Source organism: Coregonus lavaretus, assembly GCF_964263955.1.
Source record: "Coregonus lavaretus genome assembly, chromosome: 1".
NCBI classification, from domain to species: Eukaryota; Metazoa; Chordata; class Actinopteri; order Salmoniformes; family Salmonidae; genus Coregonus; species Coregonus lavaretus.
Genome location: NC_139988.1, coordinates 35,423,950 through 35,440,156, shown reverse-complemented (window position 1 = coordinate 35,440,156; position 16,207 = coordinate 35,423,950). Strand labels below are relative to the sequence as shown.

General features: G+C 43.6%; 1 protein-coding gene across 1 annotated transcript in view; it reads left to right on the top strand.

Moving 5' to 3' along the window:
• Positions 1–16,207, top strand: part of LOC311135707 (GDNF family receptor alpha-1-like) — a gene marked incomplete at both ends in the record, with an annotated part of 104,203 nt that overhangs the window by 55,047 nt on the left and 32,949 nt on the right. The window lies entirely within an intron of this gene.

The window sequence follows — 16,207 nt, the reverse complement described above, 5'->3', positions numbered from 1 at the left end:
TTAAAGGAGGATAGATTCCTTCAACCTTGAGATAGTTTTATGAAATAGCATATGGGTGTTTAAATATACATCACTAGGCCCATTCACCTAGCTCTTAGTATAAATCAATGCCCCTCAGTTGTGTGGAGATGCTCTGTGGACTCTCTCTAGCCCTCTCTCTCTCTCTCTCGCTCAAATCAAATCAAATATATTTATAAAGCACTTTTTACATCAGCAGATGTCACACAGAGCTTATACAGAAACCCAGCCTAAACCCCCAAAGAACAAGCAATGCAGAACTGCATCGATGAACTCGACAAAGAGAGGATTCTCTTGCCTTTAATCTTGTCAAGTTTGTGTGCTCAGCCTCCTCCTGTACTCCCTGTTCACCCATGACTGCGTGGCCAAGCACGCCTCCAACTCAATCATCAAGTTTGCAGACGACACAACAGTAGTAGGCTTGATTACCAACGAGACCGCCTACAGGGTGGAGGTGAGGGCTCTGGGAGTGTGGTGCCAGGAAAATAACCTCTCACTCAACAAAACAAAGGAGATGATTGTGGACTTCAGGAAACAGCAGAGGGTGCACCCCCCTATCCACATCGACGGGACCGCAGTGGAGAAGGTGAAAAGCTTCAAGTTCCTTGGCGTACACATCACTGACAAACTGAAATGGTCCACCCACGCAGACAGTGTGGTGAAGAAGGCGCAACAGAACTTCTTCAACCTCAGGAGGCTGAAGAAATTTGGCTTGGCACCTAAAACCCTCACAAACTTTTACAGATGCACAATTGAGAGCATCCTGTCGGGCTGTATCACCGCCTGGTACGGCAACTGCACTGCCCGCAACCGCAGGGCTCTCAAGGGGGTGGTGCGGTCAGCCGAACGCATTACCGGGGGCAAACTACCCGCCCTCCAGGACACCTACAGCACCCAATGTCACAGGAAGGCCAAAAAGATCATCAAGGACATCAACCACCCGAGCCACTGTCTGTTCACCCCACTATCATCCAGAAGGCGAGGTCAGTACAGGTGCATCAAAGCTGAGACCGAGAGAATGAAAAGGCTTCTATCTCAAGGCCATCAGACTGTTAAATAGCCATCACTAGCACACTAGAGGCTGCTGCTGCCTATTGAAATCACTGGCCACTTTAAGAAATGGAACACTAGTCACTTTAATAATGTTTACATATCTTGCACTACTCATCTCATATGTATATACTGTATTATATTCTATAATATTCTACTGTATCTTAGTCCATGCTGCTCTGTCATTGCTTGTCCATATATGTATATATTCTTAAATTCCATTCCTTACTAGATTTGTGTGTATTGGGTATATGTTGTGAAATTGTTAGATATTACTTGTTAGATATTACTGCACTGTTGGAGCAAGAAGCACAAGCATTTCGCTACACCCGCAATAACATCTGCTAAACACGTGTATGTGACAAATACAATTTCATTTCATTTGATTTGTCCTGTCTCTCTTGTTCTCTTCTCTTTTGAACACTCAAGGTTAAGATGAGCTGTCAATAGAAGCAAATGATTGCACCAAGCAAAACAAGGTCTCACGTTGCCACACTTCCAAGATACATGTTCACTTTCAGAATGACCGTGTGAAAGCCGGAAATCGAGGTTCAAGTAGGGATGAATAATCACTGGGTTTGTTTTGTTGGATTCCTTTGTACAATAACAATAACATGTTCTCTTCAGCAAACAAGATATGATACTTCCTGCTGGTCAAATCAGGGGCTTCACTTTTGCCCTAAATCTTACAGCTGTGCAATTTTCACAGTTGTGAGCTCAACCCCCGTAGTCTAAGGCTGTTATTCCTTATCACTATTTGCTGTTCCCTCGTCAAGTTAGCACATAACCTCCCCCTTCCTCCCTCTCTCTTTTTCCTTCTTTCTGTCCTCACATTACACTTTCCCATGGAGGATAGCAGGCTATTCATCTATACTGAGCCCTAGAAGTTCACCCCTCCTCTCACCCCTCATCCCTTCCTCCCCATCTCCTCCTCTGAAGGATAGCGTCCTTGGAGAGCTTCAGCCATGATGAGGTGGCCACTGCTGCAGTTATATCATGGTAACTTACATTATTGCACTGCAGGACGACTCGTCTCAAAGGCCCACACAGCTAGGGTCAAAGTTCCACACTCTGATGAACAGACATGTCTCACAGTTCAAATTTAATCTGGAAATGAGAGACATTATTATTTTGCTGGACACTTTTCCTGTACTCATTATAGTAGTTGTGCTGTGGAGTGTTATGGATGTTTGAATCATTTACACATTTCACACAGACCAAATAGGTGGACTTGGGTCAATGGTAGGTTTTACTGGCTGCATTGTAACCAGCGAGTGCTATGTAATCATAATGTAATGTTGCTCAATGTTATTGATTCACTGAAGAATATGGAATCAATTCACCTTCCAGTGGGACATTGTGGTGGGATTACCTACTAACAAAGCTCTGTGTGGTCTGAGTATGAAAAATGTATGCACTCACTAACTGTAAGTCGCTCTGGATAAGAGCGTCTGCTAAATGACTTAAATGTAAAAATCTCTCAAAATGACCATACAGTATATTATGTGCATTTTTTATACCGTTCTTTCGATTTACTAAGCTATCAATTGCTACATTTGACTGAATTACTCCCAAACATAGCTTCATAATCAATTTGCCCACCACTGAAATTGTGATTTGCCAACTCTTTATGGTTCAAATATCATGAGACAAGGAGATATGAATAGTTGAGGTGATTTGTATCTGCATCTCTCAGCCCCTACTCAATAGTAGTGCAGATACAGGTAACTGCCAAAATAAAGGAAACACCAACATAAAGTGTCTTAATAGGGCGTTGGACCACCACGAGCCAGAATAGCTTCAATGCACCTTGGCATAGATTCTATAAGTGTCTGGAACTCTATTGGAAGGATGCAACACCAGAAATTCCATAATTTTGTGTTTTGTTGATGGTGGTGGAAAACGCTGTCTCAGGCAACGCTCCAGAATCTCCCATAAGTGTTGAATTGGGTTGAGATCTGGTGACTGAGATGGTCATGGCATATGGTTTACATCATTTTCATGCTCATCAAACCATTCAGTGACCACTTGTGCCCTGTGGGTGTAGGCATTGTCATCCTATGGGGGTATAGCCATGGTAGTCAAAATAATGGCCAAAAGAATGGCCTGCCCAGCATTTGTTATGCATGTTGGGATGTTAATTGCTTAATTAACTCAGGAACCACACCTGTGAGAAGGAAGCACCTGCTTTCAATATACTTTGCATCCCTCCATTATTTTGGCAGTTACCTGTAGTCGTCGATTCACAGCCATGGGGGATAGATGCTTTCATTCCTGGGATGTCTGTTCTTTATGCGTTTGCAGATAAAACATCCCCCTGTCCCTCTGCTGTAATGGCCTGTAATGAATCCCCTTTAACCACCACTCACCTGGCCATGGCTCAACACCACCAATCCCTGAAGAGACTGCTTCTCAACTCGTATATTGTTGCTGTCTCCATTTATGAAATTGATTAAAGTTTAAGTTGGAGTTGCCTTAGAGATGGAGTCACAGATTACATAAAAAAATGAGTTTTTTATACTTTTAATTTAACATGACAGTAGCTTGATGAAATTTCTGTTAAGTTTTCCTTCCATTATAATTTTGAGACGGTTGAATGGATGTTACCTCACTGTTAACAAGTTGGAGGGAACTCATAACTTTATGGTGAACATTACTGGAATGAGTTAGCGGTTCAGATATGAAAATAGTGTCAGCCTAGTCATGAAGAATCAGAAGCTAACAACTACATTCATTTCCTCTGTAGAGAGTGGTCCTTCAGACCTGCTTGTCTCTTTCTACTGATGTATAATTACCTTCCCCACCTTCCTTCCCCTAATGGATAGAAAGGAACACATCCTGATTTAGGGCACTATTCAATCCATATCGTGGAAGTTCAGCGCTAAAGCCCAATTGAAATCGAAAGCCAATGTTCCCGCGTTGGCGGAAACTGCATACACTGTAAATGCTGCATATGTCGGCTCAATCGGAAATTAGCTTAAAATTTCTATTGAACAATCTGTAATAGTTCAGCGACACAGATTGAATAGAGCCCATACTTTAAACCGAGCCTTGTAAAAGGATGCTCCATAATAAGTCCTGCACATGATAACAGAAGTTGGTTTCTTCTAGTGCATGAACATGCTACAGAGTGGTTTTCTGAGTGATCACAATGGCCTTGGTAAATGTCTGGATTTTCCCCCCCTGCTTTTTAAAGCAGTCAGACAATGTGATTAAGCTATGCCTTAACGTAAGATGACTTTTCTAGTGTTTCTAAATAATGACGGGGGAAGTAATTATGTCTCTAAATGGCCCTGTACCCGGCTGGTTGCCTGTGAAGTCATTAGGTAATCTCATTTAGTAATGACCTCATGGGTCGTTCCTGTACCTCTCACATTCACAGTGGGAACAACAGGATGTGTCCCTGACTCCCCGCTTCATTTATTTGTTTGTTTTTAAAAGAAAAACAGTTTTGTGCAGAGAGATGGATTCCAAAAGTCTGTGCTGTGAAATATAATAGCGGTGAGGTTTCAGTGGAATTGCCATGTGAGAGAAGAGGAAATGGTGTGCCTCTGGATTTTGATCTGATCCGCGCTCTGAGACCATCTCGCTGCCGAGAGTACAGCGGCACAGATTCATGGGGATCACATATCTCCTACAATTAGCTCTCCTATCCACCATATCTGCTCTGTCGGGTGGAGCCACTCTGTCAGTAGCCTTACATGGGTACTAGTCTAAAACAGCCCCATCCTGATGCCCTGCACTGCGATCATGTCTGCTCAGCTTTCTGCTTCTCGCTCTCACTTTCTCCCTCTCCCTTTCTCTCTCCCTCTCTCTTTCTCTCTCCCTCTCCCTTTCTCTCTCCCTCTCCCTCTCCCTTTCTCTCTCCCTCTCTCTTTCTGTCTCCCTTTCTCTCTCTCCCTCTCTCTTTCTTTCTCCCTTTCTCTCGCCCTCTCTCTTTCTCTCTCCCTCTCCCTTTCTCTCTCTCTCCGTTTCTCTCTCCCTGTCTTTGTTCTTCCTCATCCCTCTCTCTTATCCTCCTTCGTCAGCAGTCTTGATGGAGTCAGTGTAGCACTCAGTTATCCTTATATGGATACCTCTATACACTTTCTATCTCCTCTCTCCATATCCTGCCAAACATACGTTTTTTTCCCATACGCGTTTTCCAGCTCCACCTGCCAGGAATCTGAGAGTCGGGACTATCCATCTTCAGTGCAGACTTTGGCACGCTGGATGTTTAATTAAAAATGTATCGCCCAAAGAACTGGGTCATATGCACTTAAAGTGTTGAAGACACAGCTTAGAAAATAAACATCATCAATCACAGGCTCTAGTCCACAATGCTTTGTGAATGGTGATTCAGCCTGATGCTGCATCACCATAGCCAATTATAGTGGGTGACAGTTGGGAAAGTTTGTTTTACAGCTAAAAGTCTCCAAATGTCACAGCTTTTAGGATGCTGTCCCAGAAGATAAACTTTTGGGCTGTCTGTCATCCAATCTTTGGACACTATGAAACAAATGTGATGGATGTGCTCATTGCAAAGCAGCAAGTGAATGCATGGTGAAAGAGTTATCGGCTGTTATTTTCCAAACCCACTATTTTGCAATGATAAGTTATTGTATACCAACTCAACAATACAACAATTTAGATCAATAACCTCAGCCAAAGACAACAAGGGTCCTTCAGGCTATAAAAAATATTACATTTTATTTATTGATTTATTATCCCTACATGTAGATTCTGTCCCCCTACATGTAGATTCCTTTGAAGATGTATTTACATTGAGTTTATCTCATTATTAATTCATATCCTAGCATTTGAATATCATGTTTGATGCATGTGACAGATATTTGTTTTCTGTGAAAACTAAATCTTTCATTTGATCCTTCATTTAAATAAGCTGTTTTTGCATTAGTTCAACTTTGACATACAGTCTGTGTTGACTGAAAATACAGTAACTGCCAAACCAATCAGTGCTACATAACATTATCATTTTTGTATCACATCCCAACATGCAATTTATTCAAGTGGCTTGCGAAAGTATTCACCCCCCTTGGCATTTTTCCTATTTTGTGGCCTTACAACCTGGAATTAAAATGGATTTTTGGGGGGTTTGTATCATTTGATTTACACAACATGCCTACCACTTTGAAGATGCTAAATATATTTTATTGTGAAACAAACAAGACATAAGACAAAAAAACAGAAAACTTGAGCATGCATAACTATTCACCCCCACCAAAGTCAATACTTTGTAGAGCCACCTTTTGCAGCAATTACAGCTGCAAGTCTCTTGGGGTATGTCTCTATAAGCTTGGCACATCTAGCCACTGGGATTTTTGCCCATTCTTCAAGGCAAAACTGCTCCAGCTCCTTCAAGTTGGATGGGTTCCGCTGGTGTACAGCAATCTTTAAGTCATACCACAGATTCTCAATTGGATTGAGGTCTAGGCTTTGACTAGGCCATTCCAAGACATTTAAATATTCCCCCTTAAACCACTCAAGTGTTGCTTTAGCAGTATGCTTAGGGTCATTGTCCTCCTGGAAGGTGAACCTCCGTCCCAGTCTCAAATCTCAGGAAGACTAAAACAGGTTTCCCTCAAGAATTTCCCTGTATTTAGCGCCATCCTTCATTCCTTCAATTCTGACCAGTTTCCCAGTCCCTACCGATGAAAAACATCCCCACAGCATGATGCTGGATGGTGTTCTCGGGGTGATGAGAGGTGTTGGGTTTGCGCCAGACATAGCGTTTTCCTTGATGGCCAAAGAGCTCAATTTTTGTCTCATCTGACCAGAGTACCTTCTTCAATATGTTTGGGGAGTCTCCCAAACGTGTTTGCTTATTTTTTTCTTTAAGCAATGGCTTTTTTCTGGCCACTCTTCCGTAAAGTCCAGCTCTGTGGAGTGAACGGCTTAAAGTGGTCATATGGACAGATACTCCACTGTGGAGCTTTGCATCTCCTTCAGGGTTATCTTTGGTATCTTTGTTGCCTCTCTGATTAATGCCCCCCTTGCCTGGTCCGTGAGTTTTGGTGGGCGGCCCTTTCTTGGCAGGTTTGTTGTGGTGCCATATTCTTTAAAAATTTTTAGAATGGATTTAATGGTGCTCCGTGGGATGTTCAAAGTTTCTGATATTTTTTTATCACCCAACCCTGATCTGTACTTCTCCACAACTCTGTCCCTGACCTGTTTGGAGAGCTCATTGGTCTTCATGGTGCAACTTGCTTGGTGGTGCCCCTTGATTAGTGGTGTTGCAGACTCTGGGGCCTTTCAGAACAGGTGTATATATACTGAGATCATGTGACAGATCATGTGACACTTTGATTTCACACAAGTGGACTTTATTTAACTAATTGTGTGACTTCTGAAGGTAATTGGTTGCACCAGATCTTATTTAGGGGCTTCATAGCAAAGGGGGTGAATACATATGCACGCACCATTTTTCCGTTATTTATTCTTTTGAAAAAAGTTTTTTTTTTTCATTTCATTTCACCAATTTGGACTATTTTGTGTATGTCCATTATATGAAATCCAAATAAAAAAATCTATTTAAATTACAGGTTGTAATGCAACAAAATAGGAAAAACGCCAAGGGGGATGAATACTTTTGCAAGGCACTGTAAATCTTGTGTTCCAGACTGTCTGAACTGTTCTTGAGCGGATGATGATGACTCAGTGGTTTGATGTAACCTCAAGTCCCCTTCCTAAAGTGATGGGGGCTCAATGTGCTGATTGACACTTGGCAGATGCAGACGAGATGCTGTCATGTGACTATATCAAACTGGGGCCTAAACTGAGCCATGGCATATGGCTGTCAACTCTGAGCTAAAATAATCATTATAAGCGTATGATCCAAACACGAGGGGACAGGCTCTCCTATTGCCATAACAGTAGCTACACACTGCCATTCTCTAGCGATTCTGAAAGGTGGCACTGAGATTGGTTTCAGTACCATCCGACTATATAACAGAAATGGTGCACGGCTATTCATTTTACACTCCCCGAAAAAGATATTGCGACAAACTTTCCTCAGACAACATCAAAGTTACTGTATTTTCACATGATGAAAAAATATAGGAACACATTTCAAGGAATGATCCTGTTCTAGGTCAGATCTATATAATATCCTACCGATATGAAAAACATTGGTATGTTATATGATAATGATAGTAATAGTTATGCTAGTAGCCTCAAGACAATCATATTAGATTCAGACATATCTATTCTCAAAGCCCTCTCACACCCACAGACAACCACCCAAATTTCATAGTCTGAAAGGGAAAAAGAATAACTAATTATCGACCAACAAGTTTGCTCAATCCAAAGTTACAACCAACTGATTGCAGCATTACTGCAAAAATGGAGAAGGAAAGTGGAAGGGCGAGAAGGTAGGGAACTTCTTTGTCTGCCATAGATTAAATACTAAAATTGGCTGAAAAAGATTGGCATGAATTGAAAGGACAGAAATGTTAACAGCTGCGCCATACAGGTTGCAAAATAGCTGGGAAGAGATTTTCGATGTACCGTTCCATGGCACATGGTATATGAACTAAAACACAAAACAACACTTGATTCAACACTTAAGAGTTTTTCAATTTAAATTATTATACAAAATTATTGCCACCAACAGAATGTTATATACTGTATATGGGGCATACAACAGTCTCGGCTCTGTATATTTTGCTGCGAATAAAAATAATCAGGAGTACTTTTTTGTACTAGTGTTGAATAAAATAGTGTTGACAGCGCTGAATAAAAACTTAGACATGAACTCACTCATTTTAAAAAACAGCTCTTTGCTATTTTCTTTGACAGTCTCTCACTGATCATGCTTTTAAAAGTTATGAAATCTCACGTAGGCCTGTATCAAACTTTGCTGTGGCCGGGGTCGTGGAAGCTGTAGCCACTGTGTTTTGAGCTTTCCGATTGGCCAGCGCAGTAGGCACACTCGATTTAGCCACATATCTCCTGGTCCGCTTGGTAGGAGGAGTTTGTCTTTTCAGACAAATTAAATGGTTCAAAATGGGAACACTTTGCCTACCCAGTGCGCAGGGCTTCTGAATCAAATGCACTTACCGCCAACAGCGCAACACAAATAAAAAATGTAAAGGAGCGCAAGCCTTTATCGTTGGCTTTTCTACAGAAATGTTTGGTGATCAACTAGGAATGCCTTGAAGATTGACCAAAAAAAAGCAGACATTGAATATCCCTTTGATCATCCGTTTGAGTGAAGTTATTAATTACACTTTGGATGGTGTATTAATACACCCAGTCTACAAAGATACAGGCGTCCTTCCTAACTCAGTTGCCGGAGAGGAAGGAAACCGCTCAGGGATAGTCCCCTGTAGCTCAGTTGGTAGAGCATGGCGCTTTCAACGCCAGGGTTGTGGGTTCTTTTCCCACGGGGGGCCAGTATGAAAATGTATGCACTCACTAACTGTAAGTCGCTCTGGATAAGAGCGTCTGCTAAATGACTAAAATTTAAAATGTAAATGAGGCCAATGGTGATTTTAAAACAGTTACAGGGTTTAATGGCTGTGATAGGAGAAAACTGAGGATGGATTAACAACATTGTAGTTACTCCACAATACGAACCTAATTGACAGAGTGAAAAGAAGGAAGCCTGTACAGAAAACAAATATTCCAAAACATGCATCCTGTTTGCAACAAGGCAATAAAGTAATACTGCAAAAAATGTGTTATGTTTGTGGCAAATCCAATACAACACATTACTGAGTACCACTCTCCATATTTTCAAGCATAGTGGTGGCTACATCATGTTATGGGTACGCTTGTAATTGTTAAGGACTGGGGGGAGGGGGGGGGGGGGGGGGGTTCCGTAAAAAAATAGAATGGAGCTAAGCACAGGCAAAATCCTCGAAGAAAACCTGGTTCAGTCTGCTTTCCACCAGACACTGGGAGATTAATTTATCTTTCAGCAGAACAATAACCAAAAACACAAGGCCAAATATACACTGGAGTTGCTTACCAAGAAGACAGTGAATGTTCCTGTGTGGCCGAGTTACAGTTTTGACTTAAATCTACTTGAAAATCTATGGCAAGACCTGAAAATGGTTGGCTAACAATGATCAACAACCAATTTGATAGAGCTAAAAAATGGGCAGATGTTGCACAATCCAGGTGTGGAAAGCTCTTAGAGACTTACCCAGAAAGACTCACAGCTGTAATCGATTCCAAAGGTGCTTCTGCAAAGTATTGTCTCAGGGGTGTGAATACTTATGTAAATTAGATATTTTTGTATTTCATTTTTAAAACATTAGCAAACATTTCTAAAAAACATGTTTTCACTTTTTCATTATGGGGTATTGTGTGTAGATGGGTTAAAAATTAAATGTAATCCATTTTGAATTCAGGCTGTAACACAACAAAATGTGGAATAAGTCAAGGGGTATGAATACTTTCTGAAGGCACTGTATTCTGGTATTGTCCCCATGGAGCTTGTTTCTGGTCAAAGGTTCAGGAATGGCTGAACAATCACAACATTCATTTAAAATCAACCCTACAAACAGCAGTGTTGGGTGATTTGGGAAGCCATAATCAATCAACAATATAATAATACTCTTAGGAAAAATGTTCATATTTAACTTACAATTTGTGGATACTATGTGATTAAAAAAGTAAAAAATGCATGTAAGACAGCACAATTGAAAAATATATTGCACATAAAAGAGGGTGGTCTACGGAGATAGGTGGAATGGGCTGAGAGTAGCAGAGGGGTGGGATTAAAAAAGCAGCTCATGATCGGTAATAGTTATTACTGAAAACACTATATACACTGTAGATGTCTGAGTACTATCTATCCTAAATGTAATGTGTATATCAAAAACACAATATATTTGTTATGTAACTACTGTGTATAAAACTACCATGTACTGTATGTAAAAAACAAAAATGTTAAACAAAGTGACTTTTGTCCTACGAAGAGGTGGATGGGCCAATAAAAAGAAATAAAAGAAATCTACCAACAATAACTTTCCCTTGTGTTGCCGCAGTGTAACAAATTCATTGGCACTTTGGTACCACTATTATAAATCATTATGACAGGTCTGGAGGTGTTGTGTTGAATACAGTACATTCACAGCATACATTGTGTTTGTGTGGTAGGCTTGTATGCGCCAAGAAATAAGCAGGATTTTTTTGTCAATATATCCTCATCTATCTCTGTGTGGTGGCTGGTGGTTTCGCATAAGGAGTGGGCTGGGGGGCTGTGGGACTGGGGTCGCTGAAAGGCTTTGGGGAGAAGGATGGGTAGTATTTGTAGTATTTGTATTAAAGGACCCTCTACCCTGCTGTTTCCTTGTGGCCCACTCACAGAGGAGGTTCTCCTTACCGCCTGATCTCTACACCACCTGATTGTTAATGAAACAGGCCACAGTAGAAATTCATCACTGTGTAATGCAATATCTGAGAGTAACAGAGTCTGTCCTCGCAACGATGACCCCCACTCCCATAGGGGACCAGGGAGGACAGAGGGTACGGGGGAGGGGTAAGGTCCAACTTGAAAGAAGGATAGTGAAGGGAAGGAGCAAGAGAGAGGGGAAAGAGAGTGAGTGAAAGGGGGGAGATGAGAGTGAGAGAGAGTGAGAGGCACTGCGGGGATCAATTACAGAGGTTGTGAGTTAGCGTATTTGCAGCCCTGGTATGTGGGTTTATTGCACTGGGACACAGTCGGGAGAAACAGGGAGCTTATTAAGCACCAGAGAAGAAGGGAAAAAATTGATGAGTAAACCTGGGGGCTTCCTCTCCTCCTCTCATTCATTTCTGCTTGTCAGGCACTTTCAGTTGCAGACCATTAAAGTGATGAGCAGATGAACTTAAAGCAATGATAATCGAGAGGATAGACTGACTAGAGACACTTTATAAATATCACTATAGAGAGGCTGGACACAGCATTGAACTGCAACACTGATGAAACTGATCACAAATCATCATAGCTGACGTCTTCTCACACCCATTTAGAAGTCATCACACATCTTCACACTCATTTAAGTGACTACTAGTATGCACGACTCACCGCAAATTATCACAGCAGTGTAAAACTAATTTAAAATCCATCACAGCGATGCCACAGACATCACACTGTCTTTCAGTACAGGACAAAACCCCTTATAATTCATCAGACCTCCAGGAAACTCCATTGAGACCATCACCGACTAGGTTGCTCCATAGGTTCATGGACTCATACTGTGGCATTGTACACTCATCATCACAATGACAAATTCATTACCCTGACGCTAACCCCTACAACTCAGTTGACTCCTGTCTATGGACACTCAAAACAGCTCATCATATGCTTCACTAGCTCAACATCATTCCCCATTGTCCTCCACCATTCACTGCCTGCCCACAATGGACTAGAACCACTAAATTGATACTTGATCAAGCACCTAAAAAACCCTATTTACTTCTGGCATCCAATAATGCCATCTCATCGCTGTGTTCCATGCCCTCTACGCTCGGGTGATTCAGCACTGTCTGTGTCTGTAGAGCCCCCGCTCCCAACGTGATATTAATTCACCTTGAGCCCCTGTGTCTGTACAGCAAACAACTCCCCAAAGCTAGCAGATGGGGATGCATACAGGATTTGTGTGGGAATGTGTTTTTTAATGACTCCCTTCTGTACAGTCGGATCATTACCTATCGATCAGCTGATTATTTAACCCCTGGTTATATCGCCAGTCACCTGCATCATGGCTGGCACGCCCACTGAGGCACAGGTTATATGGCGGGAGGTCAAAGCTGTACAGGTGAGCATGTATACTATCCATATGAAGGGTGTAATTGAAGCCTTGGTTTAATCAAGTCCCTCTCTGACCATCCACTGATTGCTAAAGGCCCAGCCAGGATACATAAATGTGTTAAAGGGATGGCGCTCACAGTCTGCCAACCCTGGCAATCTAGAGTAAGGCTCCCTCTGGATCTGTGGTTAACCCCACCGGCTGCTTACCATTCAATCATTCCTCTCTTTTCAATGCAGATGTGGATATAAGGTGTGAGAAATAAAGGAGAGGTTTTAACTGGTTGGCGTCGCAGAGTCACACCAGTAGGGCCAACTAGGCTGTGGATGTGTAGTGTAAGCATGAAGCCATCACATTTACTCTGTTATTCCTGTGGAAACAGATAGGCTAACAGTCATAAAAAGGCAATTAACATTTTACATTTTTGTCATTTAGCAGACGCTCTTATCCAGAGCGACTTAGTTAGTGCATCTTAAGATAGCTAGGTGGGACAACCACATATCACAGTCATAGTAAATACACTATATATACACAAAAGTATGTGGACACCCCTTCGAATTAGTGGATTCGGCAATTTCAGCCGCAGCCGTTGCTGACAGGTGTATAAAATCGAGCACACAGCCATGTCATCTCCATAGACAAACATCGGCAGTCGAATGGCCTAACTGAAGAGCTGTGACTTTCAACGTGGCACCGTCATAGGATGCCACCTTTCCAACAAGTCAGTTCGTAAAATTTCTGCCCTGCTAGAGCTGCCCCGGTCAACTGTAAGTGCTGTTATTATGAAGTGGAAACGTCTAGGAGCAACAACGGCACAGCCGCGAAGTGGTAGGCCACACAAGCTCACAGAACGGGACCGCCGAGTGCTGAAGCGCATAGTGCGTAAAATTGTCTGTTCTCGGTTGCAACACTTACTACCGAGTTCCAAACTGCCTCTGGAAGCAACGTCAGCACAAAAAGTGTTCATCGGGAGCTTCATTAAATGGTTGTCCATGGCCGTGTTCTCTGGAGTGATGAATCACACTTCACCATCTGGCAGTCCGACGGACGAATCTGGGTTTGGCGAATGCCAGGAGAATGCTACCTGCCCCAATGCATAGTGCCAACTGTAAAGTTTGGTGGAGGAGGAATAAAGGTATGGGGCTGTTTTCCATGGTTCAGGCTCCTTAGTTCCAATGAAGGGAAATCTTAATGCTACAGCATACAATGACATTCTGCTTCCAACTTTGTGGCGATAGTTTGGGGAAGGCCCTTTCCTGTTTCAACATGACAATGCCCCCATGCACAAAGCGAGGTCCATACAGAAATGGTTTGTCGAGATCGGTGTGGAAGAACTTAAATGGCCTGCACAGAGCCCTGACCTCAACCCCATTGAACACCTTTGGGATAAATTGGAACACCGACTGTGAGCCAGGCCTAATCGCCCAACATCAGTGCCTCACTAATGCTCTTGTGGCTGAATGGAAGCAAGTTCCCGCAGCAATGTTACAACATCTGATGGAAAGCCTTCCCACTAGATGTGGAAGCTGTTATAGCAGCAAAGGGGGGATCAACTCCATATTAATGCCCATGACTCTGGAATGAGATGTTCGATGAGCAGGTGTACACATACGCTTCCTGTGTGAGGTAGGGTTGTAATATATGGATGTTATAGAGAATGAACCTGCAGGAGAATGTCACTGGTTTACATTTACATTACATTTTAGTCATTTAGCAGACGCTCTTAACCAGAGCGACTTACAGGAGCAATTAGGGTTAAGTGCCTTGCTCAAGGGCACATTAACGTCATTTAGCAGACGCTCTTAGCCAGAGCGACTCACAAATTGGTGCGTTCACCCTATAGCCAGTGGGATAACCACTTTACAATTTGGGGGGGGGGGGGGTTAGAAGGAATACTTTATCCTATCCCAGGTATTCCTTAAAGAGGTGGGGTTTCAAATGTCTCCGGAAGGTGGTGAGTGACTCCGCTGTCCTGGCGTCGTGAGGGAGCTTGTTCCACCATTGGGGTGCCAGAGCAGCGAACAGTTTTGACTGGGCTGAGCGGGAGCTATGCTTCCGCAGAGGAAGGGGAGCCAGCAGGCCAGAGGTGGATGAACGCAATGTCCTCGTTTGGGTGTAGGGACTGATCAGAGCCTGAAGGTACAGAGGTGCCGTTCCCCTCACTGCTCCATAGGCAAGCACCATGGTCTTGTAGCGGATGCGAGCTTCAACTGGAAGCCAGTGGAGTGTGCGGAGGAGGGGGGTGACGTGAGAGAACTTGGGAAGGTTGAACACCAGACGGGCTGCGGCATTCTGGATGAGTTGTAGGGGTTTAATGGCACAGGCAGGGAGCCCAGCCAACAGCGAGTTGCAGTAGTCCAGACGGGAGATGACAAGTGCCTGGACCAGGACCTGCGCCGCTTCCTGTGTAAGGCAGGGTCGCACTCTCCGAATGTTGTAGAGCATGAACCTGCAGGAGCGGGTCACCGCCTTGATGTTGGCGGAGAACGACAGGGTGTTGTCCAGGGTCACGCCTAGGCTCTTCGCACTCTGGGAGGAGGACACAGCGGAGTTGTCAACCGTGATGGCGAGATCATGGAACGGGCAGTCCTTCCCCGGGAGGAAGAGCAGCTCCGTCTTGCCAGGGTTCAGCTTGAGGTGGTGATCCGTCATCCATACTGATATGTCTGCCAGACATGCAGAGATGCGATTCGCCACCTGGTTATCAGAAGGGGGAAAGGAGAAGATTAGTTGTGTATCGTCAGCGTAGCAATGATAGGAAAGGCCATGTGAGGATATGACAGAGCCAAGTGACTTGGTGTATAGGGAGAAAAGGAGAGGGCCCAGAACCGATCCCTGGGGGACACCAGTGGTGAGAGCACGTGGTGCGGAGACAGCTTCCCGCCACGCCACTTGGTAGGAGCGACCGGTCAGGTAGGACGCAATCCAGGAGTGAGCCGCGCCGGAGATGCCCATCTCGGAGAGGGTGGAGAGGAGGATCTGATGGTTCACAGTATCAAAGGCAGCAGACAGGTCTAGAAGGACAAGAGCAGAGGAGAGAGAGTTAGCTTTAGCAGTGCGGAGAGTCTCCGTGACACAGAGAAGAGCAGTCTCTGAAATGTTTGCAGAGAACGGCAGGGTGTTGTCCAGGGTCACGCCAAGGATCGTTGCCCTCTGGGAGGGGGACACCATTGTCAACCATGACGGAGTGGTTTTGTGCGGGCAGGCATTCTTCGGGAGGAAGAGCAGCTCTGTCTTGTCAAGGTTGAGCTTGAGGTAGTGGGCCGACATCCAAGCTGAGTTATCTACCAGGCACGCAGAGATGTGTGTCGCTACCTGGGTGTCAGAAGAAGAAAAGTAGTTAAGTTTCATCCGCATAGCAATTATAGAAGAGACCATGTGAGGATATGACGGAGCCG